This window comes from Chiloscyllium punctatum, chromosome 26, assembly GCF_047496795.1.
Source record: "Chiloscyllium punctatum isolate Juve2018m chromosome 26, sChiPun1.3, whole genome shotgun sequence".
Classification (NCBI taxonomy): domain Eukaryota; kingdom Metazoa; phylum Chordata; class Chondrichthyes; order Orectolobiformes; family Hemiscylliidae; genus Chiloscyllium; species Chiloscyllium punctatum.
Genome location: NC_092764.1, coordinates 83,025,072 through 83,053,071, shown reverse-complemented (window position 1 = coordinate 83,053,071; position 28,000 = coordinate 83,025,072). Strand labels below are relative to the sequence as shown.

General features: G+C 44.7%; 1 long non-coding RNA gene across 1 annotated transcript in view; it reads right to left on the bottom strand.

Annotated features, from left to right (window-relative positions):
* LOC140496205 (uncharacterized) overlaps window positions 1-28,000 on the bottom strand; it is a 60,866-nt gene that overhangs the window by 15,585 nt on the left and 17,281 nt on the right. The gene's annotated exons all lie outside the window — the stretch shown is intronic.

Genomic DNA, 28,000 nt, shown 5'->3' with positions numbered 1-28,000 from the left:
AGCGTGTGAGAGAGCGTGTGAGAGAGCGTGTGAGAGAGCGTGTGAGAGAGCGTGTGAGAGAGCGTGTGAGAGAGCGTGTGAGAGAGCGTGTGAGAGAGCGTGTGAGAGAGCGTGTGAGAGAGCGTGAGAGAGAGCGTGAGAGAGAGCGTGAGAGAGAGCGTGAGAGAGAGCGTGAGAGAGAGCGTGAGAGAGAGCGTGAGAGAGACACTAAGTGATATCACCAGAGTGCTGGAAGATATCAGGATCACACAACTGTGTTGGAAAAACAGGTTTTGCTTCATCATGCACTGATATAACTGGTCAGGAATGAGCAACCAGTGAGCAGGCAAAGTGATGGCATCCCACCATCAGAAATGGTGGAATTTGAAATAAATAATTTTAAAAATAGTAATTAACAATCCACAAATAAGTATGAGACTATTGCTGATGTACAATAAACCCAAACACTTGTCCATTCGAGAAAGGCATCTGCCCATCCTGACGTGGTCTGCACAACATCCCGACAGCAAAGTGTTTGCCTCTCAAAGACCCTCTGAAATGGCCAAGCAAGCAACTCAGTTCAAGGTCAGCTAGGGCTGGGCAAGAAAGGCTGGTCAGCCAGAGACACCCACATCCCACACCTGATTTAAAATATAATCCATTAGGATGGTCCCACAGGAAATGTGCTGGGACCAGTGTCCTGGCCAATCATGTCGGTAGGTTTATGGACAGGGCTTTCAACTGACAGAGAAAATGCAGGGACAGGGTCCAGGTGAAAGGAGCTTTCCAAATCCAGAGAGAAAACGTGGAGCATCGGAACAGTATGGGAATGTGGCTGAAGACAAGCAGAACGGAACAGGAAGGGACAGAGTTTAACTAAAATTGTACATCAGCGAATAGATTTGTGACAGAAAATTGTGGGAAAGAGCAAGTTGTGGGTTTTTTTTAAAAATGGACAACGTTGCTGTAATAAGGTCGATGGATTTGTGACACAGAGATAAAAGAGATTTAGACAGCTGGGAGACATGAATACAGGGTGAACAAAAATATTCAGTGGTTCACAATCTTGTGCAAACTCAGGCAAAACGGACAACACAAATAATAATGGATAACAAAGGCATTACAGAGAAAGCATTTGGCCTTAGATCAGTCTGAATGTAAATTCTGGCGACTACTTGCCAAGGACACAAGCAGCAGAACAGTTTTAGCCACTGAACAGCATTCCATTGTTCATCACTGCATTACACAGGAGCTCATTGAAATTTTTTAACAAGGACATTGTGATAATTTTGGAAAACTTCAATAATTGTATAATCTGGGACAATCACACGGACAACATTGATATTGGAAAAGGAGTTCGGTTAATTTTTTTTTCAGTGTTTCTTTGAAAAACACATTGTGCAACTGGCTAGGGATATAACTATCGCAGAGCGACTGTGTAATGAAACTTAGTGAATGAGTAATGTCACCTGCAGAGATCCTTCGTGAAATTGTGATAAAGTGCAGTTTAAATAAATATCAAGTTTTAAAGTGAATCACAGAAAGGACAAGCTACAACTAGAAACAAAAATAGCCAATTACATGAGTTTGAGAGGAGTACGGACCAAGGTAAACAGGCTAAACAGACTGAAACATGTGGCTGGAAATGAACAGTGGAAAATATTTGAAGGAATAGTGTAAAACACAACAGAAGGTCATTCGATTGAAACAGTAAAAACCTCAGCAAGAAATTCCCATTGATCCCTCACTCAGGACAAAAGGGATCATACTAGATTATGAGGCTGAGAAGATCACCAAAAAGTGCTTAAAATCCTGAAGTGAGAGAGTGTTTTAGGAGTAAATGTTAATGGATTGCAATGGGTCTGCTCGCAGGAGGAGGGCTGTGGGAAGGGGAGCCACGGTCACGGTTCATTGACACAATAGGAACAGGGAGAGGTGAAGGTGCTGGAGGTGGTGAGAGTGTTACAGAGAGTGGTCAGGGTGTTACAAAGCCAGGACGTATTGCTGCAGCTGGAGGGGTTTGCAAAGGTAGGGAGGGACATAGGTATTTTTATATATTCATTCGTGGGATGTGGGTGTCACTGCCTGGAACAACGTTCTTTGACCCCACTGCTAATTACGGAGAGGGTAGCTCAGAGTCAGCCATATTGCTGTGGGTCTGAACATAGAACATAGAACATAGAACAATACAGCACAGAACAGGCCCTTCGGCCCACGATGTTGTGCCGAACTTCTATCCTAGATTAAGCACCCATCAATGTACCTATCCAAATGCCGCTTAATGGTCTGAAGTCACATGTCGTCCAGACCAGGTTAGAATATTTGATGTCCTTCCCAAAAGGAGGTTAGTGAACCAGATGAGTTCTTCCTCCTGATCAACAATGTTTTAATGGTGGCCCCACCAATGTCTTTTCCAGCCACAACATGACATCCCAACTCTTACTCTTAATGCTCTCCCCAATGAAGGTAACCATCCCAAATGCCTGCTTCACCAGCTTGCCCTCCTGTGACACCACACTCAAAGAACTGTGTACCTGGGTCACTGACTGACAACACTACTCAGGGCCCGAACATTAACTGTACAAGTCCCACCCTGGTTTGTTGCAACAAATGGAACACTTCACATTTATCTAATTAAACTCCATCTGCTATTCTTCAGCCCACTATCCCAGCAGTACTGTCCAACCTGTTGTATCATAGATAACCTTCTTCACTGTCATCTTTACCACCAATTTCAGTGTCACCCAAAACAATTACTTACCAGGAAACCAATATTCCCATTCAAACCATTTATCCAAATGACAAACAACAGGGGACCCACTACACCGCTGGTCACATGCCTCCAGTCAGAAAAACAACATGTCTCCCACCACCCTCTGTCTACAACCATCAAGCAAATTTTGTATCCTGTTCACAAGCTCCTCCTGAATGCCATATTCTTTTTGCACTGATCTGAGCTTATTACCCAGTTTACCAGACAGAAGGTAGAACACAGAACAGTTCAGCCCAAGGCCCTTCGGCCATGGTTTCATGCCAACCTTTTATCCAACTGTAAGATCAAACTAACCTACATACCCTTCATTTTACTATTATCTATGCATCTATCCAAGAGTCTATTAAATGTTCCGAATGTGTCTAATTTTACTACCACCATTGGCAATGCATTCCAACCATCTACCATTCTCTATCCTCTTATCCATCCTCCAATCACCTTAAAATTATGCCGGCTTGTAATAGCCATTTATTCCATAGGAGGAATAGTCTCTGACTATTCACTCTGTGTGCCTCGCATCACCTTGTTCACCTCTACCAGGTCACCCCACCCTCTTCTTCACTCCATGATAAAAGCCTTAGCTCCCTCAAACGTTCTCCATAAGAAATGCCCTCCATTCCAGGCAGCATCCTGGTACATCTCCTGTGTATGCATTCTAAAACTTGCACATCCTTCCTGTAAACAGGGGACCAGAACTGAACACAATATTCCAAGTGTGGTCTCACCAGGACGCTATAAAGATGCAGTAAATCCTCACGGCTCTTAAAATCAATCCCCCTTTGAAGGAAAGCCAACACAACATATGCCTTTTTAACAACCCTATCAACGTTCGTGGCGATTTTGAGGGATCTATGGACACGGACCCTATGATCTCTCTGTTCCTCTGCACTGCCAAGTATTCCACCTTTCACCTTGTATTCTGTATTCAAATTCTGCTGCCATACTCTGTCTTCTCTGGGCCATCCAATCCTGTATCCAGACAGACAGATTTCCCTGTGTCCCATACATCCATCTTTTCTGAATGAGCCATCAACGTATTCTGTCATTTTCTCAAAGAATTCAATAAGATTTGTGAGGCATGACCTGACCCCTCACAAACCCATGCTGACTATCACTAATTTAACTATGGTTTTCCAAGTAGTCATAAATCCTGTCTTTAGAGTCCTCGTCAATAATCTGCACACCACAGACATTAGACCAAATCTGTAATTCCCAGAATTCTACCTCCGTAACATGGCCCGGACTCTAAAAATCTTCTCTCCTCTGCCATGTTCCCCAGAAGGGCACTGGAGGGTGGAGGGAGTAACAGAGATAGGGAGGGATATCAGGACAGGAGGATTTTGCAGACATTAGGAGGGTTGCAATGCCAAAAGGAGGCTTCAGTAATTGTGAGGTTTCATGGCAATGAAGGCATTTGAGGAGGGAGAGAGGGAGGATTGTAGGGAATTAAGAGGTTTCACAGTTTAGTTGCTTTGTTAGGACTGTAAGAGGTTACTGAGTTGGGGAGGGTGTAGGCACTGGTGGATAGTACATAAACATGTGGTTTTAGTTGCAATGCATGAAGAGGATTCAGGAAGCTGGAGAGTATGGGGTCTGAACGAGTTTACACAAATGGGAAGAGTTGTCAGGAGTGGAGGTGTTTACAGAGACAGCAATGGCCTGATCTGGAGCAGAGGACCCAGATTGGGAGGGTTGTGGGAACTGGAGGTGGTTTGACAGGGAGGGAGGACCACAGACCCACAGGAGGTTACAGAAATGTGGAGAGCTGTAGGGCTGACAGGGGTTCATGGAGTTGGAAGGGATAGAGAAGTTTACAGGGATAAGGATGTTTGTAGGACAGGACTGGATTACACAGACAGGGACTGTTTTAGGGAGCTGAGCAGATTACAGAGATAAAGGGGTTTGTATCATCTGGCGGAACAAACAGAGATATGGAGTGTCATCGTGACTGAAGATGTTTATAGACATAGGAAAGCTTAGGTTCTGGGGGTTATTTAGACATGGAGGCTGTGGAATCTGGATTGTTTTTTGAGAGATTGGGGGAGCAAGATTGGTTGGAGACAGTTTCACAAATAAGGGAGCATAGCACAAACAGGAGGAAGTTCCTGTGGTAGGAAGGGTTCGAGTGGAGATTGATGTTTACACAGATAGGGGTGTAAGAGCTGTGGAGAACGTTATGGAGATGAGTAAAATGTTTGGAGATACAGGAGGAGCTTACGTTGACAGGGTGGGTGATAGTGACGGGAGGATGTTACATAGTTAAAGAGTCTTGTAGGAACAGGACCGGGAGAGGCACAGGCATTGGAATGGGAGTGTTGTAGGGACCTGAGAGGATAACACAGACAGGGATGGTGGTACGGTCTCCACAGACTGATGGTGCTTTAGGGACTGGAAGAGGTTTGGACGATAGGGAGGGCTGTAAGAGCTGCAGGAGCTTATGGAGAGTTGAAGAGTTGGAGCAGTTCACAGAGGAAGGGTTCTCCGACAGGAGTAGGTCACAGAGAGTGAGGGTTGTGTGGCCTGAGAAAGTTAAAGAGAGGGGAGTTTTCGGGACTGGAAGATATTACACTGACAGGGACAGTTGAAGAGAATGAAGCAAAAATGCATGGAGAAGGTTACACAGATAGGGAGGTGAGTAGGGACTGAAGGTGAATACACAGACATGGAGAGTTGCATTGTTAGACGGAGCTGAGAGTGATAGGGATGCACACAGATAGGGAAGGTTGTGTTTTTGGAGAAGGTTACACTGATACAGACAGTGTTAGGGAGTGTTTAATGGACTACAGAAGAGCTCAGAGAGAATGAATTATGGGGAGTGGAGGAGATTACAGACACAGAGCTGGCTGTCGGTTTGAAAAGAGCTTCTACAGATCCTCAGTGCTGTAAGGCTGGAGGGAGGTTACAATAATAAGAATTACCGATACTTAATGACTTTTTTGATATAGAGAAACTTTCAGAACAGGACTGTCAAAAGGAAGTAGACAGTCCAGATGGGTTTACAGAGATATAAATGTTTTTGGGGGCTTCAGGATGGAACAGTGATTGGGAGTGAAGTAACGAATGGCAACAGTCATAGGGAGGGTTCTAAAAGCAGGAAGAGGTGACAGTCATATTGATCGTGGTAAGGACTGGAGAAGCTTACATCGCCAAGGAGTGTTTTACAGACTGTTGGAGATTACACATATAAGGAGAGTATTGGGGATGAGGCAAGGTTCAAGCGACAGGGATGGTTGACAGGACTGGACAATAATCTGAATTGAATCTCCACAGTGTGGAAACAGGCCATTCAGCCCAACAAGTCCACATCAACCTTCTAAAGAGCATCCTAACCAGAACCATCCCTCTCCCTGTCCAATAAACCCTGCATTTCTCATGGTGAACTCACATAAACCACACTTGCCTGAATACTACAGTCAATTTATGATGGCCCATCCACGTATCATGCAAATGTTGGGCTATGGCAGCAGGAAACCAGAGCACCCGGAAGAAACCCACACAGTCAGGGGGAGAACATGCAAAGTCCACACAGACAGTCGGCCAAGGCTGGAATTGAAGCCAGGTTCCAGGCACAGTGAGGCTGATTATACAGAGCACTGCAGAGATTGGACTAGGTCACAAAGTTCACAAGGGTTTATTGGAACAGGAGGAAAATATAGTCAGGAACAGGAGAAGTTTACATAGATGGTGTCCATGAGAGGGACTGGAGGAGGTGAACGCAATAGGGAGGGTTATGGATTCTCTCTACAATTAAAGGTAGGGACAGTTGGGGAGACTGGATGAAGTTAGTCATACTCAGAATTGTACACATTGGGTGAGGTTACCGAGTTAGCAAGGATTCTATGGACTGGCTGAGGTTATGGACAGATGCAGTTGTGGTAATGTGAGTTGTTACAACAATTGAGAGGATATTTCAGGTACTTGGATGGTTTTAGTGGCTACAGAATGTTCGAGAGCTAGGAAGGCTAGTAGTGACTTGAGGTGGTCAGAGGTAAGGAATATTGTAGCGATGGGAGTTAGTCACAGAGACAGAGAAGATTGAAGAGAGAGAGAGAGGGCAAGTTTATAGATCTTGGGAGCGTTCAGGTGGCTTCAGAACGTTACACAAAGGGAGGGTTGGTAGGAAACGCTGTAGGAACTGGAGGACTCTGTACAGACAGTGAGGTGAAATGGATGGTGGAAGGTTAGAGGTAATGAGGTGCTGTAGGACAGGATGGAGGAGTGCTGTGGTGACTTGAGAAGGCTACAGTGGCATCATGTGCTGGAGGGGCTGGTGGAAGGTCCATAGATGGGAAGGTCAGTATGGGCTGGATGTTACAGACAGAGTGGGCTGTAGGTGCTGGACAAGATGATAGACATAAGGATTTTTATAGTGTTTTGGTGACATGGTCATAACACTAGGTTTCAAAGTCGTTTTGGAAAAATGTAAGGATAGGGCAGAAGTGAAGAGGCCACATTTATGGAAGCCCCCTAATCATTAGAATATCACCATCACTGGGCATTATCACTATCACGAAACAGGATCTGGCAAACACAGACTGGAAGGAACTATTTGCTGTTGGGTTCATATTCAGAAAGAGGAAGTATGTTAAAGTGGTACAGGGAGAATTCAAGGCCAGTGTGTTCTCCAAAGAGTGAATGACAAAGGCAGTAACTCCAGTGAATACTGGTCAAGCGATATCATGAGTTTGATAATGGAAATACAATTCGATGAAAACAGGCAAAGACCGACCAACTTATAGAGAGTGCAAGGGGATCCTTAAAATGACGGGCAAATAATGGGCATGAAATATCCTTGGCAGATACTGTAAAGGAGAGGACACAAGGTATTTAATGAGTATAGCTGGAGCAAGAAGATTCCCAGGCAAACAGCGAGGCCTGTTAGAAACCAAAGGGACGCTCTGTGCATGGAGAAAGGCATTGTAGCTGGGGATTTCAGTTGAGATGGTGAGGTCATGTAAAGATCAATAAGGAGGAGGTATTAAATGTTTTCACAGTCTTAAAAGGTGGAGAAATCCCCAGTGCCCAATGAAATGTATACAAGGCTGCTATGGGAGGTAAGGGAGGAGATTGCTGGGGCCCTGGTGGATATACTTAATACTTTGCTGGCCACAGGTGACATGCCGAATGACTGGAGGATTGTTAATGTGGGTCATTTGTTCAAAAAGGGCAACAGGGATAGGCCAGGTAATTACAGAGCAGATAGTCTGTCAGCAGGTGAAGGGAAATTATTGGGAACAATTGTGAGGATGAATCAACATTTCCAAAGGCAAGGATCACCTCGGCAGCGTCATCATGGATTTGGTAAAGGGAGATACTGTCTGAGGAATTCAGTTCAGTTTTTTTGAAATGGTATCTAAAAATATTGATGAGGGCAGTGCAGATGATGCGGTTTACATGGACTTGAATAAGACCTTTAACAAGGTCCCACATGGAAGGCTGGTCCAAAAGGGAAGAGCGACTGGGATCCAAGGCATTTTGATAATTTGGATACAAAATTAGTGGATAGACTTCTTCGTGTTTGAAATGCTTTCAGCAGTGGGTGTACCACAGGGATCTGTGCAGCAACCATTGTTGGTTATTCTGTGGAATAATAACTCCAATGTGAAAGCAGAAGGAATCATTAGTAGGTGTGCAGATGACATGAAAGGTGAGGAGGATGGTCTCAGGCTGCAGTCAGATATCAATCAGATGATAAACCGAGCAGAGTAATGGCAGATGGAGTTTACTTCTGATCACTGTGAGGGAATGTACTGTGGGAAGTCTCATAAGCAAAGAATGTACATCATGAATGGTAGGTCCTCCTGGAGTACTGAGAAGCACAGGTGGGCAAGTCCCTGGATGTCTGAAGGTGTCAGCACAGGTTGACAGGGTGGGGAAGGCACCTGAACTGGGAGCAGGAGGGGGACCCACATCCTGATGGGGCAAATTGTTAGAGCTACTTGAAAGGATATAATCTAATCCGGCAGGGTGTTGGACCTTAAACAGTTGTAGGGTCAGAAAGAAGATTGAGGTTGGTGCACAAGTAAAAGAAAGCAATTTCAGCAGACAAAGCAGGCAAGAACATAGCAGGCAATGGGGGTGGGGGGGGGGGGGGTGTGGAAACTGATAATTAAACTGCATTTATTTCAATACAAAGGGATTGGCAGCTAAGGAAGATGAACTCAGGGCATGGATTGGAACATGGGACTGGGAGATTATCGTTATTACACAAACACAGCTGAGGGAGGGGCAGGACTGGCAGGTCATTGTTTCAAGCAGGAGATGCTACAGGAAACATCGAAGGGGAGCCAAGAGAGGATGCGTGGTGGTGGGTTTTGATTGCATGAATCATCACAGCAGTGCTTAGAGAGGATATTCCTGTGGGATCACCCAGTGAAGCTATGTTAGTGGAACTGAGAAATAAGAATGGGTCATCACTTTGATACGATCGGACTGCTGACCCCGAATAATCTGTGGCAGACTGAGGAACAAATATGTTGGGACATCTTAAATATCAACCATAATAATAGGGCTGTTATGGTTGGGGTTTTTAAACTTTCCAAACCTAGACTGGGACTGCCAGTGTTCAGTGTTTAAGGGAGGAATTTGGTAATTGTGTTCCAGAAACTCCCAATCAATATGCAAATGGCCTGAAAAGAGAAAGGGGCAAAACCTGACCTCCCCTTGGGAAACAAGGTAGGGAAAGGGACTGAGGTGTGAGTAAAGCATTTTGCCAAAGTGACCACAGTTCCATTAGTTTGAAAACAGCAATGGAAAAGGACGGGGCTGGTCCACAGGTTCAAGTTACAAAATGGGGCCAGACCAATCATGATCGTAGTAGCCAGGAACTTTCAAAAGGTGATTGGGGAGTCTATTTGCAGGGAAAGGGAAGTCTGGCAAGTGAGAATATTTTAAAAGTGAGATAAATTGAGTGATCACCACCAGCATGTTCGTGTTTGTGTGCAGGTCAATGCTGACAGCATTCAGAAACACTGGCTGTTTATTAAGGGTGTGGTCAAGGAAAAGGGGGCACATGTCAGGTATAGCCAGCTGGATCAAGGGAATCCCTGAGGATCACAGGGGCTTTAGGAATACACTTTGGGTAGAAATCAGGAATACAGAAAGGGGACATGAAACAGCCTCAGCAGAAAATGATAAGGAGAATCCAAGAGTGATTGTATAGATATATTAAGAGTAAAAGAGTAACTTGAGACAAAATAGTGTCCCTTAAAGATCAATGAGATCATTGGTGTGTGGAACCGCAGGATATGGCTAAGAACTTAAACACATTTTCTACTCCAGAATTTACTGTGGACAAAGACTGGGGAACTCAGGGAACAAGAGTAATACATTAGACCACATTTGGAGTTCTCTGCAATTCCAATATCCCCGCTATAGGAAGGATGTTGTGAAAGTTGAAAGTGTTCCGAAAAGATTCACAAGATGTTGCCAGGGTTGTTGCTGAATAAGCTGGGGTTATTTTCCCTGAGGCATCAGAGACTGAGTGGTGACCTGACAGAGGTTTATATAAACATGAGGGGTATGGATTGGGTTAACATTCAAGGTCTTTTCCCAGGGGTTGGAGCATCTAAATCTAGAGGGCATAGGTTTAAGGTTAAAGGGGAAAGGTTTAAAAGGGACTGAAGGGACAGCGTTTTTATGCACATAGTGATGTGTGTATGGAATGAGCTGAGAGACAAAGTAGCAGATACTAATAATATAACAACATTTAAAAGTTATCTGGATGGGTATATGAATAGTAAGGGTTTAGAGGTACATGGGCCAAATGCTGATAAATGGGATGGATGTATTTAGATCTTCTGGTCAGCATGGATGAGTTGGACTGAAGGGTCTGTTTCCATGCTGTCTATTTCTATGACTTGAAAAGAGTGCATGTTATAGAAGAGATGGTGCTGGAGATTTTAAAACACAAAGTTATGGAAAGACCCAGGACCTGATTAAGTGTATCACAGGACATTGTGGGATGCTATGGAAGAAATTGTGGGGCCCCGAGCAAAGATATTTGTACCATTGACAGCCATGTGTGATGTGCTGGAAAGGCTGGAGAGTGGCATAATGGGCAGAGAAGGAGGTTTTTTGAGATTACAAAGGGATCTTGATGAAATGGGTGAATGGGCTGAAAAACTGAAGATGGAATTCAATCTGAATAAATGCAAGGTAGTGCACTTGGTAAAACAAACAAGGATAGAGCTTAAACTATTAATGTTCGGGCCTCGGTTTGTGTTTTAGAGCAGAGGGACTTCCGAGTTCAGGTACATAATTCTTGAAGTTTGCATCACAGGATGGATAAGGCACTGCTTGGCATGCCTGACTATTGCTCAGTCCATTGAGTGGAGGATTTGGGACATCATGTTGAGATTGCGCAGACATTTGAGGCCTGTTCTGCAATACTCTGTCCTGTTCTGGTCACTCAGTTATGTGGAGGATATTATTAAGCTGCAGGGGGTTCAGAAGAGATTTACCAGGACGTTGCCGGGTATGGAAGGCTTGAGTTCTGAAAAATGGCTGGATAGGCTGAGTCTTTTTTCACTGGAGCCTAGAGGTTGAGATGTGATGTTATAAAAGTTTATTTTTAAAAATGAGGTATATAGATCGATTTAATGGTAGTTGTCTTTTCCGTAGGATGGGGGAGTCTCAAGAGGAAGGACCACATTTTTAAGGTTAGAAGAGAGAGATGTTAAAAAAAAAAGACATGGGGGAAATTGTGACACAGAGGATGTTTTGATTGTGGAATCAACTTCCTGAGGAAGGGGTGGATGTGAATTACAACGTTTAAAAGACAGAGATACTAAACCAGTATTTTGCATCAGTTTTGACTGCGGAAAAGGATATGGAAGATATAGAATGTAGAGAAATACATGGTGACACCTTGCAAAATGTCCATATTACAGAGGAGCAAGTGTTGGATGTCTTGAAATCCATAAAGGTGGATAAACTCGCAGGACCTGATCAGGTGTGCCAGAGAACTCTGTGGGAAGCTACAGAAGTGATTACTGGGCCTCTTGCTAGATATTTGTGTTATCGATAGTCACAGGTGAGGGGCTGGAAGGCTGGAAGACTGGAGATTGGCAAACGTGGTGTTTAAGAAGTGTGGTAAAGACAAGCCAGGGAACTATAGACCGGTGAGCCTGACCTCGGCGGTGAGCAAGTTATTGGAGGGAATCCTGAGGGACAGGATGTACATGTGTTTGGAAAGGCAAGGACTGATTAGGGATAGTCAACATGGCTTTGTGCGTGGGAGATCATGTCTCACAAACTTGATTGAGGTTTTTGAAGAAGTAACAAAGAGGATTGATGAGGGCTGAGCGGTAGATGTGATCTACATGGACTTCAGTAAGGCGTTCGATAAGATTCCCCATGGGAGACTGATTAGCAAGGTTCAATCTCATGGAATACAGGGAGAACTAGCTATTTGGATACAGAACTGGTTCAAAGGTAGAAGACAGAGGGTGGTGGTGGAGGGTTGCTTAACAGACTGGAGGCCTGTGACCAGTGGAGTGCCACAAGGATTGGGCCTAAGAATGGTGAATAGCCAAGGGTAAGGGAGTCCAAACCTCAAGGGTACAAACTGGAGCTGAGAGAGCAAAGATTTAAAGAGGGAGCTGAGGGGCAACATTATCCACAGAGGATGGTGCACAGACAGAACGGACTGCCAGGGGCACAAGGGAGAAACAAGAACAATGACAACATGGAAAAGACATTTGGGCAGGTACATGGAGGGGAGAAGGTTTGAAGAGCTAAGGGCCAAACGCAGGCAAATGAGACTCATTCAGTATATGAAACATGGGCAGCATTGATGAGTTGGACCACAGGTTCTGTTTCCGTGCTGTATCACTCTGTATCCAGTTAAAGAGGATTACAGTACTGAAATAAAGCATGTTGTAGACACTGAAGCAAGTTACAGAGATAGGGATGGTGGTCTGGAATGCAGTATGTTTCAAATATGTGGAGGGACTATCAGGAAGGGAGGAGGTTACAGGGACAGGAACTGTTATAGGAGTTAAAAATGACTGAAGACGCTGGTGCACAAGCCATGCCATAGATACAGTGTTGCACAGTAGTGAGTCTTAGTACAGTGTTGGAGGGAGAACACAGAACAGAAAGCATTCCCAACCTCTCGTCGGAGGCCTGCTTTCCCCTCTGTTGTCCTGATGCTCACTAAGACAGCACAGGCCTGGACTGATAACTATGAACTCCCCATGCTGTCTCAGTGCAATGTAAGTTTATGTGATTGAGCCAGGGGTGTGATTGTACTGTACTGTGCTCCCCCTCTAGCACTGTATCTATGTCTTGTCTTGTTAGCGATATTAGGAGCCCTCTCATTGCTCTCTGCTCTGTGCACTGAGAGTGACTTTACCTCACTGCAGGATTTATTGAAGGCTCCACATCTCCCTGCCCTTTGTCTCTCAGGCTGACCAACCACCTTCAATGTGGTGATAGATGAGACACCCAGCAATTGGGAGGACTATTGAATCAGGAACTTCCTGAGTACCTACAGGAGACAGACAAATAGACAGAATGGAAAATTAGACTGATGCAGTGAGGGTTACACATGGAGAATGGAAATGAGCCCCACAGATATCTGGAAAATCCCAGTCTCCATCTCTAGCCTGTGCTGTTGCGTCTCTCTGGAGTGGAGAATTTGTTGGCTCAGGATCTGGAGTAGCTGTAAGAGTGAGAGGCACTGACAGAGGGAGCAATTAGACACACACAGTGAGGGATACCACATGGAGAGAGACTGAGTGATATCACCAGAGTGCTGGAAGATATCAGGATCATACAGTCATGTTGGAAGAATGGGTTTAGCTTCATGATGCCCTGGTATCAGTGCTCAGGGATGAGCAACCTGTGAGCAGGCGAAGTGATGGCTGAGTGGTATTATTGCTACAGCACGTGTCCAAAACGTCAGCTAATGTTCAGGGAAAGTGGGTTTGAATCCCACCATCAGAAATGGTGGAATTTGAAATCAATACTTTTAAAAATAGTAATTAACAATCCATAAATAAATATGAAACCATTACTGATGTACAAAAAATCCAAACACTTGTCCTTTAGATAAGGACATCTGCCCATCCTCATGTGGTCTGCACGACATACCCACAAGCAAAGTGTTTGCCTCTCAATTACCTTCTGAAATGGCCGATCAGGTTACTCAGCTCGAAGGCAGCTAGGGCTAGGTAAGAAAGGCTGGTCAGCCAGAAACATCCCATACCTGATTTAAAAGATAATCCATTAGGATGGTCCCACTGGAACACTGCTGGGACCAGTGTCCTAGGCAATCATGTCGGTAGGTTTATGGACGGGGCTTTAAACTGACAGAGAGGATGCAGGGACAGGGTTCAGGTGAAACGAGCTTTCCAAATGCAAAGAGGAAAGGTGAAGTATGGGAGCAGCGTGGGAACGTGACTGAATACAAGCAGAAAGGAACAGGATCGGACAGAGTTTAATTAAAACTGTACATCAGGGAATCGGTTTGTGACAGGAAATTGTGGGAAAGAGTAAATTATGTTTTTTTTAGGAATGGATAATGCCTCTTCAATAAGGTAGATGGATTTGTGACACAGAGATAAAATATTTAGACACCAGAGAGACATGGTTACAGGGTGAACAAAAGGTGGACATAAATATTCAATGGTTCACAACCTTGCGGAAACTCAGGTAAAATGGGTAACGCTAACAATAATGGATAACAAGAGCATTACAGAGAAAGCATTTGACCTCAGATCATGAAGTAGAGTCAGTGTGAATGTAAATTCTGGCTACTACTTGCCAAGGACACAAGCAGCAGAACAGTTTTAGCCACCGAACAACATTTCATTGCTCATCACTGCATTAAACAGGAACTCATTGGAATTTTTTTAACAGATATTGTGATAATTTTGGGAAACATCAATACTCACAAAATGTGGGACAATTATACTGGCAAGAGCGATATTGGAAGAGGAGTTCAGAGAATTTTTTTCGGTTTTTTTTGAATAACAAATTGTGCAACTGGCTAGGGACATAACTATCTGAGAGCGACCGTTGTGTCATGAAACTTAGTGAATGAGTAATGTCACCTGGAGAGATCCTCTGGGAAATTGTGACAAAGTGCAGTTTAAAGAAATATAAAGTTTAAAGTGAATCACAGAAAGGACAAGCTACAACTAGAAACAAAAACAGCCAATTACATGGGTTTGAGATGAGAACTGACCAAGGTAATGAGGCGAAACAGACTGAAATATGTGCCTGTAAATGAACAGTTTGAAGGAACAGTGTAAATCACTCAACAAAAGAACATTCCATTGAAACAGACAAAATCTCAGCAAGAAAGTCCCACTGGCCCCTCACTCAGAACAAAATGTATCATATTAGATTATGAGGCTTAGAAGATCACCAAAAAGTACTTAAAATCCTGAAGTGAGAGAGTGTTTTAGGAGTAAGTGTTAAAGGGATTGCAAAGGGTCTGCTTGCAGGAGTTGGGCAGTGGGAAGGGGAATCAGTGTCAGGGTTCAATGTCACAAAAGGAACTGGGAGAGGTGAAGGTGCTGGAGGTGGTAAGAGTGTTACAGAGAGTGGTCAGGGCCTGAACGATGTTACAAAGCCAGTATGAATTGCTGCAGCTGGAGGGGTTTGCCGAGGTAGGGAGGGACATATGTATTTTTATTTATTCGTTCATGGGATGTGGGTGTCACTGCTAATTACCCAGAGGACAGCTCAGAGTCAGCCATATTGCAATGGGTCTAGAGTCATATGTTAGCCAGGCAAGGTTAGAATGTCAGATGTTCTGCACAAGAGGTGGTAAGTGAACCAGATGAGTTATTCCCACTGATCAACAATGCTTTTATGGTGGCCTGACCAATGCCTTGTACAGAAACAACATGACGTCCCAACTCCTACTCTTAATGCTCTGCCCAATGAAGGAAACTATCCCAAATGCCTGCTTCACCAGCCTGTCTACGTGTGACACCACTTTCAATGAACTGTGTACCTGGGTCACTGATTGACAACACTACCCAGGGCCCGAACATTAACTGTACAAGTCCCACCCTGGTTTGTTTCACCAAAATGGAACACTTCACATTTATCTAATTAAACTCCATCTGCTATTCTTCAGCCCATTATCCCAGCAGTACTGATCATCCTGTTGTATCATATATAACCTTCTTCACTGTCCACATCACCAGCAATTTCAGTGTCACCCAAAAAACTTACTTACCAGGAAACCAATATTCCCATCCAAACCATTTATCCAAATGACGAACAACAGTGGACCCACTACACCGGTGGTCACATGCCTCCAGTCAGAAAAACAATATGTCTCCCATCACCCTCGGTCTCCTACCATCAAGCCCAATTTTCTGTCCAGTTGACTAGCTCCTCCATAACCTTTTACACTGATCTGAGCTTTTACCCAGTTTACCACTCAACACGTAGAACACAGAACAAGACTCTTCGGCCACGATGATATGCCAATCTTTTATCCAACCGTAAGATCAAAAAAAAAGTGGCAGATAGAGTTTAATTCAGATAAATGCGAGGTGCTGCATTTTGGGAAAGCAAATCTTAGCAGAACTTATACACCTAATGGTAAGGTCCTAGGGAGTGTTGCTGAACCAAGAGACCTTGGGGTGGAGGTTCAGAGCACCTTGAAAGTGGAGTCGCAGGTAGATAGGATAGTGAAGAAGGCATTTGGTATGCTTTCCTTTATTGGTCAGAGTATTGAGTACAAGAGTTGGGAGGTCATGTTGCGACTGTACAGCATATTGGTTAGGCCACTGTTGTAATACTGCATGCAATTTTGGTCTCCTTACTATCGGAAAGATGTTGGGAAACTTGAAAGGGTTCAGAAAAGATTTACAAGAATGTTGCCAGGGTTGGAGGATTTGAGCTACAGGGAGAGGCTGAACGGGCTGGGGCTGTTTTCCCTGGAACATCAGAGACTGAGGGGTTACCTTATAGAGGTTTACAAAATTATGAGGGGCAAGGATAGGGTAAATAGACAAAGTCTTTTCCATGGGGTTGCGAAGTCCAGAATGAGAGGGCATAGGTTTAGGATAAGAGGGGAAAGATATGAAAGAGTCCTAAGGGGCAACTTTTTCATGCAGAGTTGGTACGTGTATGGAATGAGCTGCCAGAGGAGGTGGTGGAGGCTGGTACAATTGCAACATTTAAGAGGTATTTGGATGGATATATGAATAGGAGGGGTTTGGAGGGATATGGACAGGGTGCTGGCAGGTGGGACTAGTTTGGGTTGGGATATTGGGTCAATATGGACGGGTTGGACCGAAGGGCCTGTTTCCATGTTGTACATCTCTATTACTCTAACTTCCATACCTTTCATTTTATTATCATCTATGTGCCTATCCAGAAGTATATAAAATGTCCCTAATGCATCTAGTTTTACTGCCACCGCTGGCAGTGAATTCCACTCAGCCACCACTCTGTATGTAATGAACCTACCTCTGAAATCTCCCCTTAATCATCCGCTAATCACCCGAAAATTATACCCCCTTGTAATAGCTAGTTATTTGTCAGGGTAAAAAAAACTCTCTCTATTCATTCTATGACGCTGATCACCTTGTTCACCTCTGCCAAGTCACCCCATACCCTTCTTCACACCAATGAGAAAAGCCTTAGCTCCCTCAACCTTTCTTCATAAGACATGCTCTCCAGTCCAGGCAGCATCCTGGTAAATCTCCTCTTTACCCCCTCTAAAGCTTCCACATCCTTCCTGTAATGAAGGGACCAAAACTGACCACAATATTCCAAGTGGGGTCTAACCAGGGCTCTATAGAGCTGCAGCATAACCTCACGGCTTTAAAACTCAATCCCCAACCTAATGAAATCCCACTCAATATATTCCTTCTTAACAAGCCTATCAGCTTGGGTGGCAACTTTGAGGGATCTCGGGACTTGGTAACCAAGATCCTTCAGTTTCTCCACACTGCCAAGAATCCTACCTTTAATCCTGAATTCTGCATTCAAATTCAATCTTCAAAATGAATGACTTCACACTTTTCCCAGATTGAACTCCATCTGCCATTTCTCAGCCCAGCTCTGCATTCTGTCAATGTCCTGTTGCAGCCTACAAAAGCCCTCCACACTATCAACCACTCCACCAACCTTCGTGTCATTGGGAAACTTACTAACCGACTCTTCCACTCACACATCCAAGTCATTCATAAACTCACAAACAGCAGAGGTCCTTAACCTCTCCCTGCAGAAAACCACTGGTCACGGAGCTCCAGGATGAGTTATTTCCATCTATCATCACCCTCTGTCTTCTGTGGGCCAGTAATCGTGTATCCTGACACACAGGTTTCCCTGTATCCCATGCCTCTGTATTTTCTGAATGAGCCATAAGATTTGTGAGGCATGACCTGCCCCTTACAAAGCCATGCTGACTATCTCTAATCAAACTATGGTTTCCCAAGGAATAATAAAACCTGTCTCCCAGAGTCCTCTGCAATAATCTGCACACCACAGACAGAAGACTGACAGGTGTGCAATTCCCAGGATCATCCCTATTCCCTTTCCTGAACAAGGGAATAATATTTTCCTGCCTCCAATCATCTGGTCCGACTCCAGTGGACAGTGAGGGTACAAAGGTCATCACCAGGTGCGCAGCAATCCACTCCCTCGGTTCCTGTAGTAACTTTGGACGCATCCAGTCTAGTTCAGCGACTTATCTATCCTTATCTTTTACAAAATTCTCAGCACATCCTCCTTCTTAACATCCACCTGATCACGTACATCAGCCTGTTTCACGCTGTCCTCACAAACGACAAGACCCTTCTCAGCAGTGAATACTGAGACATTGTATTCATTAAGGACCTCCCCTACCTCCTGTGACTCCAGGCACAAGTTCCTTCCACTATCCCAGATTGGCCTTATCCTCACTCTGACCATCCTCTTGTTCCTCCTCTGGAGTCCTGTCTGATCCTTGCTTCCTCAACCTTAAGTAAGCTTCCTTCTTCCTCTTGACTAGATGCTGAAGTCCATGTGGACAACGTTGACTGTTCTGCCTTCATCTATCTCTTGGCCACCTCCTCGAAGAGTCAATCCAGTTTGTGAAACATGGTTTCCCACTCACAAAGCCAAGCTGACCATCTCGATTCAGCCCTTGCCTTTGTAAATATAAGGAGCTCCTTTCTCTCAGAATCTCCTCCAACAACTTCCCCATCACTGGGCTCACTGGGCTGTAATTGCCTGGCTTTTCCCTGCATTCCTTAGGCAATGGAAGAGTATTAGCCGCCTTCCAGTCTTCCGACACCTCACTGTCTGTTGATAATATAAATATCTCTAAGGGACATTGCAATCTGTTCTCTAGCTTCCCACAATATTCTAGGATCGACCGAATGAGCTACTGAAGACTGATCTACCTTTATTTGTTGTAAGATTCCAGCACTTTCTCTTCTCTGGTGAGGATTCTTTCCAAGACATCACTATGTATTTCCCCAAGTTCTGAGCTTCCATGTCTTTTGCCACAGTAAATACTGACAAGGTTATTTTGTCTAATATCTCACCCACCTCCTCTGGTTCCACACATGGGTGACCTTATTTAAGGGGCCCTATTCTCTACCAAGTTACTCTTTAGCCCTTATTGAAACTTGTGTAAAGGTTTCTGATAATTCAAATACACAATATCCCCTATACCACTACGCCCCTCCTACACCCTTACAATTCGGCCATTTATATTCACACTAACAAATTAAATCCAATAGGCTCAAAAACAAATTCTCTTTTATAAAATGTATTTCCATGTGCCCAGTTATTGTATATTGACATATCCTTTCTAACAATTTCAGTATGGTCCCAACGTACTGTCAGGCTAACACTATTTGGTTTCAGACTGACAGCAGAAAGGGTTGTGGGAGTTCTTGTTTATCAATCTGAAAAAGGTAGCTCACAGGATCAGCAGGTAATAGAGAAGGCAAATCAAATACTGGCATTTATTACAGCAGGAATGGAGTCTAAAAATAGGCAGGTCTAGCTAAATCTATGCAAGGTACAAGTCGGACCACACCTAGAATATTATGAACAGTGTGAGCGCCCAAAAGAAAGATATTGTCGCATTGGAGGCAGTCCAGGGAAGGTTCACTCGGCTGATCCTGGGAATGGAGGGATTTTCTAATGAGAAGAGATGGAGTAGGTTGAGGCTGAACCCATTGTAATTTAGATAATGAGAGAGAAATGGAATGAAACATCCAAGATTCTGAGGGGTTCTGATCGGGCAGATGCTGGGAAGTCAGAAAATAGAACAGTAGAGCACAGCAACAGGCCCTTCGGCCCACCATGTCTATGCTGTCCAAGATACTATTCTAACTCATACTATCTGCTTGCACGAGGGTCCATATCCCTCTATTCTCTGCCTGTTCATGTTTCTGTCTAAATCCCGCTTGAAACCTTTACTCACATTTCTGCTTCTATGACCTCCCTCAGTAACATCCACGTTACATTAAAAAAAACTTGCCTCACACATCTCGTTTAAACTTCCTCTTTCTCACCTTAAACCTATGCGCTCTAGTATTTGAAACTTACACATTGGAAAAAAGATTCTGACTATCTACATTGAGTTTAATCTGTCCAGATTAAACTCAATTTGCCACTTCTGTCTATCTCTCCAACTGTTTTGTAACCTCCTGCAGATATTAATGAATCAGCGAAACAAGGGTTTTGTAGAAAAGGCAGGAAAGTTGAGTAGGAGAGTATCAGATCAGCCATGATCTGATTGAAGGACAGAGCATACTCAATGGGCCAAATGGCCACATTCGCCTCCTACATCTCATGGTCTGAGCACAAACTCAATATGTCCCGCATAATATTATGGGTCACTGCTCACAAAACTCCTTTATAATGGGATTATTGGATATTTATTAGTACACAGCATTTGATCTACAAATATGATATGATGTTATAGAAAACCATCTCACATAGAATCCTGGATTCTATCTGTTACAGCACTGATACTCATTGCTGTATCAGTCGGCATGGAGTCCACTGTCACACACAGTTACTGTATTGCCCTTGCCATAAGTACATTCAGTGTCCTGACTGTAACCATATTTACATTCCCATCACTGGTTGGTGCCTACAAAAGAATTCTTGCTAACGGTTGCTGCTGCTTGCTTATTCTCAGCTCTACTTTTCATATTCAGATCCACATGACTGTCTCATTAATGCATTAACCTCATCCTTCCTTCACAACTTGTTGGCTTTTTGCCTAGTCTGTCTTTTGGGACTAGATTGGGTTGGGATATCTGTTCAGCATGGATGGGCTGGACCGAAGGGTCGATTTCCATGCTGCACATCTCTCTGACTCTATGACTCTATCCCAACAAACCTTCAGTATTCACCTCCCAGCGACGGTCATTCTGCAGCTAAATCTCCGGAATGACAGTCCCATCATATCTGTTCCCTGTCATTCCATCTCCCTTATGGCGAATACAGGGAGTCATTCCTCAGTAGTGGGAGGTTGAACAGATGTGTAGAGGTTACAGAGATAGGGAGGCTTACATGGACTCGAGGATATTAGAGTTACACACAGTTACATCTGGTCAAGAATGTCAGTGGGACAAAGGAGTTTGGGGATTGGAGGAATTTACAGAGATAGAAGGAGCTGGATTAGATTCTGGAAATAGGGATAGGGATGGAGAAAGGAAGAGGTAGGCAGACTGAGAGGCACAGGCTGGGCTGTTTCATCGAGGAGATTATTGTGTATACTAACAGAGATATGGAAAGTTGTAGTGACTGAAGACGTTTACAGATATAAGAAGGTTTCCAGGCTCTGGAGGCTACAGAGATAGAAAGGCAATGGAGAATGCCAGGTTGGCGAGTTGGAGACAGTTACACAGATAGGGAGGGTTACACAAACTGAAAGAGGTTCCTGTGGTCGGGAGGGGTATAGTGTCGGGACTGAGGGCGAAATTTAACAAGATAAAGATCAAAGAATTGGAGAAGGATAAGGAGATTACAATTTTTTCACAGGGTTGTAGGAGCTGGAGAAGATTACATAGGTAGGGACGGATGGAGAAGTTAAAGACAAATACATTGACACGGAGGGTGGTATTGGTGGGAGAAGCTTACAGGGATAGACAGGGCTGTCAGGGTTTACAGGGATAAAGGAATTTAGTATCTACTGGAGAAGGTTAGGGATTAGGGTGTCAGGGACTGGAGAACCTGATAAAGACAGAGGTGTGGTGTGGACGAGAGGAGATTCCAAACAGAGGAAGGATTATTGGGACTGGAGGATATTACAGAGATCACGAATACAGCACGAGCCAGGATTGATGCCTGCGATCCCCTGTACTGTCTCAGGGACGGCCAGCACAGCAGAGGTGAAAGCAGGACCCTCACAAGATGGTGGGAATGAAGCCTAGAATGTTGCTGTTACTTGCCCAGTTCTGTATCTATGTCCTGTCTTCCAGGTCTGAATATAGAAGTCTACTACCTCCACCCTGTGCTGTTTACTGTAAGTGATCTTACTGGCTGCAGGAATTACTGAAGGCTCCAGATTTCCCTTTCCATCTCTCTCTGGCTGACTAACCAGCTTCAATGAGGTGATGGATGAGACAAGAGTTAGGATCATCCTGATTACCTGCATGAGACAGAAATAGACTGAATGGGAAATTAGACTGATGCAATGAGAGTAACTCATGCAGAGTGGCACTGAGTCCAGAAGAGATCTCGATAATCCCAGTTTCCAACCCTTGCCTGTGCTGTTGTGTCTCTCTGGAGTGGACAATTCTGTTGACTCAGGATCTCAGGCCATCTGTAAGAGGGAAAAATGCTGACAGAGGCAGCAAATAGACCGACACAGCGAGGGATACCACATGGAGAGATACTGAGTGATATCACGTTATTAGACACTGCATTAACAGGGAATTGTTTGAATTTATAACAAAGGCACTGGGATAATTGTGAGGGGATTCAACCTTCCTATCTCATCATCTCTTTGGCGGTGGGTCACAGACGAGACTGACTTTCTCTCACTCTTGGGGTGGGGTGGGGTGGGCAGGGGGAGGTCTGGGGTTGGCTGTACAGACTGATGTGGCCTTCCACTGACTCTGTTACACTTGGGACAGAAGGTGGCCATGGGAAGGAGGTGGGTGGGGCGTTGGTGTGGTGACGCGCTCCTTGTGCTGTTTTCTCCTGGATTCCCATTTTCCCCACAGAAAGTCTCAAGGTGTTTGACACCTTCCCAATGATCCTTCCCCACTTCAGACGGTCTTGGCCCAGGACTTAACAGATTTGATTAAGAGATGAAAAAAAGAGATCAATTCTGAAGAAGCCATGTTTAGAAATGTGGACGCATTTGTTAAAGAGATCGCTAGGAGTCTCCGAGCAGGAGGAGTGCAGTAGGAAGAGGAAACATTGTCAGCGTTTAATCAGACGATCAGAACAGGGAGAATTGAAGGTGCTGGAGGTGGTGAGAGTGTTATAGAGAGGGGCAAAGGCCTGAACAACATTACAAAGCCAGTACGAATTGCTGCAGCTAGAGCTGTTTGCAAAGGTAGGGATGGACATCTGTATTTTCATTGATTCATTCATGGCCTGAGGATGTCACCGGATGGACCAGCATACATTACCTCACTGTTAATTGCCCAGAGGCAGCTCAGAGTCAGCCATATTGCTGTGGGACTGGAGTCACATGTGAGCCAGACCAGGCAAGAATGTCAGATGTCCCTCCCTAAAGGACATACGTGAACAAGTTGATTTTTACTAGATAATCAACAATGCTTATACAGAGGCCTCATTAATATCCTGTACAGATACACCATGATATCCCAACTCCTACTCTCAATGCTCTGCCCAATGAAGGGGAACCATCTCAAAAGCCTGCTTCACCAGACTGTCTACCCGTGACGCTACTTTCAATAAAATGTGTACCTGCATCCCTGGATCACTGATTGACAACACTACCCAGGGCCCGAACATTAACTGTACAAGTCCAGCCTGGTCTGCTTTACCACAATACAACATCTTGCATTTCTCCACCTGTTCTTCCTAACCTCACTGGCCCAGCAGTACTGTTGATCCCATTATACTCTTGGATAACCCTCTTCACTGTCCACTTTATCACCAATTTCAGTCTCACTCACAAACTTGCTCAACATGACTCCTGTATTATCATCCAAACTGTTCATATAAATGATGCACAACAGTGACCCAGCACCGAACCCCAGGGCACACCATTGGTCACAGGCCTGCAGTTTGAGCAGTAATCCTCTATGATCACGCTCTGTCTCCTACCATCAATCCTGTTTTGTATCCAGTTGGTGAGCGGTCCCTGGTTATGTGTGATCTAAACTTACTACCCAGTCTGCCATGCAGAACCTTGTCAAAGGCCTTACTAAAGTTCATGTGGACATCGTATACTGCTCTGCTTTGATCCGTCACTTGTTTACCTCCACACTCACATTTAAGGCATGATTTCCCGTGCACAAAGCCATGCTGACGATCGTTAATCTGTCCTTACCTTTCCAAAAGGTAATGATGATCGTTTCTCTCAGAATCTCCTCCAACAACTTACCACCCCTGCATCAGTCTCACTGGTCTGTAGTGGCTGTTGATGATACAAATATCTCTGGGAGGGGCCCTGCAATTTCCTCCCTCGCTTCTCACAAGGCGCTGGGATACATCTGATCATGTCCCAAGGTTTTATCTAACTTTTTGCATTTTAAGACATCCAGCACCTCCTGTTCTCCAATGTGAACTCTTTTCAAAACATCCCTATGTATTTTCCCAAGTTCCCGAGCTTCCATGTCTTTCTCCACAGTAAATCCTAACACAAAATATGTGTTCAGTATCTCACCCATCAGCAGTGATTCCACACAGACAGCCTCATTGACCTTTCAGGGGCCCTATTCTCTCCCGAGCTAATCTTTAACCCTGGTTGGAACTTGTCAAAATGCTTCTGAAATTTCAAATATCCGTCTACCGCAACTAGCCTCCCTCAACCTTATCTATTCTGCCATTTAAGATCACACCAAAATATAGAATCCAACAGATTTAAAAATATTCCCCTTTTATAAAATCATACATCTCCCATTGTTTCTAAGCATCCAGTTATCATTTATTGTCATATTCTTTATAACACATTCCAGCACGTTCCTGACTTACTGTCAGACTAACACGGTTTGGTTCAGACTGATTGCACAAAGGATTTTGGGAATCCTTGTGTATCAATCTGAAACAGGTAGTTTACAGGATTAGCAGGTAATCAAGAAGGCAAAGGGAATGGAATCTAAAAATAGGGAGGTCTTGCTAAAACGATGCAAGGTACAAGTCAGACCAGTATGCGTGCCGTAAGGAAAGACATTCTTGTATTGGAGGCAGGCCAGGGAAGGTTCACTCGGCTGATCCTGGAGATGGCAAGATTTTCCAGTGAGAACAGGTGGAGCAGATTGACCTTGAACCTAATGGGATTTTGAAGAATGAGAGAGAAATTGGATGAAACATCCAGGATTCTGAGGGGATTTGACAGGGTAGATGCTGTGAAGTTAGAAACTATGTAGAAACTCGTGGTACACATTGGCACCAACGACATAGGTAGGAAGAGGGGTGGGGAGGTCATTCAAGAGCTCAAGGAGTTAGGCTGGAAGCTAAAAGCTAGGACAGACAGAGTCGTCATCTCTGGGTTGTTGCCGGTGCCACGTGACAGAGAGGCAAAGAATAGGGAGAGAGTGCAGTTGAACACGTGGCTGCAAGGATGGTGTAGGAGGGAGGGCTTCAGATATTTGGACAATTGGACTGCATTCTGGGGAAGGTGGGACCTGTATAAACAGGACGGGTTGCACCTGAACCAGAAGGGCACCAATATCCTGGGGGGTAGGTTTGCTAGCACTCTTCGGGGGGGTTTAAACTAATTTGGCAGGGGGATGGGATCCGGACTTGTAGTCCAGCAAGTAAGCTAGCTGTGTGTCAGGATGTCCAAGACTGTAGGGAGGCTGTGGAGAAGGTAGCACTGACAGGGACTACTTGCGGACACAGAGATGGGCTCAAGTGCGTATACTTCAATGCAAGGAGTATCAGAAATAAGGTGGGTGAACTTAAGGCGTGGATCGATACCTGGGACTACGATGTTGTGGCCATCACGGAAACATGGATAGATGAGGGACAGGAATGGCTGTTGGAGGTTCCTGGTTACAGATGTTTCACTAAGATTAGGGAGGGTGGTAAAAAAGGAGGGGGGGTGGCATTGCTAATTAGAAATGGTATAACGGCTGCAGAAAGGAAGTTTGAGGGGGATCTGCCTCTGGAGGTAGTATGGGCTGAAGTCAGAAATAGGAAAGGTGCAGTCACCTTGTTGGGTGTTTATTATAGGCCCCCCAATAGCAGCAGAGATGTGGAGAAACAGATTGGGAAACAGATTTTGGAAAGGTGCAGAAGCCACAGGGTCGTAGTCATGGGCGACTTCAACTTCCCAAATATTGATTGGAAGCCCTTTAGATCAAGTAGATTGGATGGGGCGGTGTTTGTGCAGTGTGTCCAGGAAGCTTTTCTAACGCAGTATGTAGATTGTCCAACCAGAGGGGAGGCCATATTGGATTTGGTACTCGGTAACGAACCGGGACAAGTGGTGGGCTTGTTAGTGGGTGAACATTTTGGTGATGGCGACCACAATTCTGTGACTTTCACCTTGGTTATGGAGAGAGATAGGTGCGCACAACAAGGAAGTTTTTACAATTGGGGGAAGGGAAATTACGATGCTGTAAGACAGGATTTGAGGAGCATACGTTGGGAGCATAGGCTGTCAGGGAAGGATGTGGTGGAAATGTGGGACTTTTTCAAGGAGCAGATACGACGTGTCCTTGATATGTATGTACCGATCAGGCAGGAAAGAAATGGTCGTGTGAGGGAGCCTTGGTTGACGAGGGAGGTTGAATGTCTAGTAAAGAGGAAGAAGGAGGCTTACATAAGGTTGAGGAAACAAGGTTCAGACAGAGCAGTGGAGGGATACAGGATAGCCAGAAGGGACCTGAAGAAAGGGATTAGGAGAGCTAAGAGAGGGCATGAAAAATCCCTGGCGGATAGGATCAAGGATAACCCCAAGGCATTCTATGCGTATGTGAGAAACCTGCGAATGACGAGAATGAGGGTAGGTCCGATCAAGGACAGTGGTGGGAGACTGTGTATTGAGTCGGAAGAGATAGGAGAGGTCTTGAACAAGTACTTCTCTTCAGTATTTACGAACGAGAGGGACCGTATTGTTGAAGAGGAGAGTGTGAAACGGACTGATAAGCTAGAAGAGATACCGGTTAGGAAGGAAGATGTGTTGGACATTTTGAACAACTTGAGGATAGACAAGTCCCCCGGGCCTGATGGGATATATCCTAGGATTATGTGGGAAGCAAGAGAGGAAATTGCAGTATCGTTGGCAATGATCTTCTCGTCTTCACTGGCAACTGGGGTGGTACCAGGGGACTGGAGAGTAGCGAATGTTGTGCCCCTGTTCAAAAAAGGGAATAGGGATAACCCCGGGAATTACAGGCCAGTTAGTCTTACTTCTGTGGCAGGCAAAGTAATGGAAAGGGTACTGAGGGATAGGATTTACGAGTATCTGGAAAGACACTGCTTGATTAGGGACAGCCAGCACGGATTTGTGAAGGGTAGGTCTTGCCTTACAAGTCTTATTGAATTCTTCGAGGAGGTGACCAAGCATGTGGATGAGGGTAGAGCAGTGGATGTAGTGTACATGGATTTTAGTAAGGCATTTGATAAGGTTCCCCATGGTAGGCTTATGCAGAAAGTCAGGAGGCATGGGATAGAAGGAAATTTGGCCAATTGGATAGAAAACTGGCTAACCGGTCGAAGTCAGAGAGTGGTGGTAGATGGTAAATATTCAGCATGGAGTCCAGTTACAAGTGGAGTTCCGCAGGGATCAGTTCTGGGTCCTCTGCTGTTTGTAATTTTTATTAATGACTTAGAGGAGGGAGTCGAAGGGTGGGTCAGTAAATTTGCAGATGATACAAAGATAGGTGGAGTCGTGGACAGTGAGGAGGGCTGTTGTCGGCTGCAGAGGGACTTAGATATGATGCAGAGCTGGGCTGAGGAGTGGCAGATGGAGTTCAACCCTGCCAAGTGTGAGGTTGTCCATTTTGGAAGAACAAATAAGAATGCGGAATACAGGGTTAATGGTAGGGTTCTTGGTCAGGTGGAGGAACAGAGGGATCTTGGGGTCTATGTACATAGATCTTTGAAGGTTGCCACTCAGGTGGATAGAGTTTGTAAGAAGGCCTATGGAGTATTATCGTTCATTAGCAG